The sequence below is a fragment of the Neophocaena asiaeorientalis genome, unplaced genomic scaffold (genome assembly GCF_003031525.2).
Source record: "Neophocaena asiaeorientalis asiaeorientalis breed wild unplaced genomic scaffold, Neophocaena_asiaeorientalis_V1.1 scaffold152, whole genome shotgun sequence".
Taxonomy (NCBI): Eukaryota; Metazoa; Chordata; class Mammalia; order Artiodactyla; family Phocoenidae; genus Neophocaena; species Neophocaena asiaeorientalis.
Window position 1 is genome coordinate 22,495 of NW_020185338.1, and position 1,390 is coordinate 23,884.

Below are 1,390 nucleotides of genomic sequence, written 5' to 3' on the forward strand. Positions count from 1 at the left end.
GGCTGTGGGTGGGGGAGTTGGCAGGGAGCCTTTGTGTGCTCCTCTGGAGACACGGACCCCAACCCAGGCTCCATGGGGTTGGGTGAGTGAGGGCACGTGTGTGGGGGCACGGCGGCCCTGGGATTGTGTGGGGAGACACGGGGAAGGCGAAGTCCAGGCCTGGAAGGATATTGGCGAGGAGCGTGGTGGTTGAACCAGGCTCAGAGGGCGGGCAGGATGTCAGTGGGGCAGAGATGGCCAGCAGTGGACAAGCAGCCGGGCAGGACTGAAGGGCCTGGGGCCTCTTGCACGTGGGAATGTGGATGGGCTGCGGTGGGATGGGCTGAGGCCGGCCTGAGGGACTGGGCCAAGGTGTCCGACCTGACCTGGGAGGGAGTGGGGTTGGGGGGTTGGGTTAAGGCCATCGGTGGTGGGAGGGTCTTGGGGTGGTCCAGGCTGGAGCTGTGCCCCCGAAGCCTTGGCCCCGGGATTGGTGTGCGGAACGGCTGGCCGTGAGTGGCCTCCAGCCAGCTTTCTCTGGGCACCCAGCCCTCTCTTTCAGCCGCAAGGTGGCTTTGAGGGCTGGCTAGGAGTTCATAAACCTCCCCCTTGAAAACAAGGCCATTCTGGGGACCATGGCCTGAGAGGTGCAGCTGCAGTCTCGTCACTGCTCTGCCTCCAGCTGGCCCTAGTGAAGTTTCTGGAAGGATGCTTCCTGCCTGCTGGAGTAACCTGTGTTTTCTTTGTTTTTCTCCACAGGAAGCGAGGGATAGAAGTCGTGCAGGTGAGTACAGACCACACCCTCGCCGTTGTTCAGCTGGGGGGGCCTTCAGCGCTCAGTGTTCCCCCCTCCCTGCAGAGTCTGGGCGCTTGGCCTCTCCTTACGTGCTCTCGTTTTTAACTTCTCTCCCCGTGCAATGGATGTGATTGCCTCCCCGGCGGGACCGAGCTGGAGCTGGCGGTGTGTCAGGGTTGAGGAACTGCTCTGCTTTGCTGGTGCGGGAGTTGTGGCGCCCTTGGTGGGGGTGGGGATGGGCCGGGTGAGGGGCGTAGCCACCCAGCCATCGCCTGTCCTCAGGCTCCGCTGCGGGAGCTCCAGCCCCCAGGGGCTCTGCTTCGGCTGTTAGAGCTCTGGGGACAGGCCTTCTCCTACCCTGGACCATTCTTGTATTATGGCTGAGGGTGGTATCGTCTTCTCCACCGATGCTCCTCCCCCTGCCCAGGGTTCGTCCCCCTCCCCCTTGTCACCCCTTTTCTGCTCTCAGTGGCCATATCTGATCCTCCCGATGTACCCCTGGCCCCTGGAGTGTGGACTGAGTCAGTGGGGGCTCCTGACCCCTGTGTTGCCTCACCCTGGGTTGGACTTGGGTCAGGAGCTCACTGGGGAAGGGAGGATGGTTGGAGAGACTCT

At 63.0% G+C, this 1,390-nt stretch overlaps 1 protein-coding gene across 1 annotated transcript in view; it reads left to right on the top strand.

Moving 5' to 3' along the window:
• The first annotated feature begins 745 nt into the window (after positions 1-745).
• ITPK1 (inositol-tetrakisphosphate 1-kinase) overlaps positions 746-1,390 on the top strand; it is a 122,334-nt gene continuing 121,689 nt past the window's right edge. Inside the window, exon 1 of the mRNA XM_024736274.1 lies at positions 746-763. The gene's annotated coding sequence lies outside the window, so the exon portion shown is untranslated. The remainder of the gene's footprint in view (positions 764-1,390) is intronic.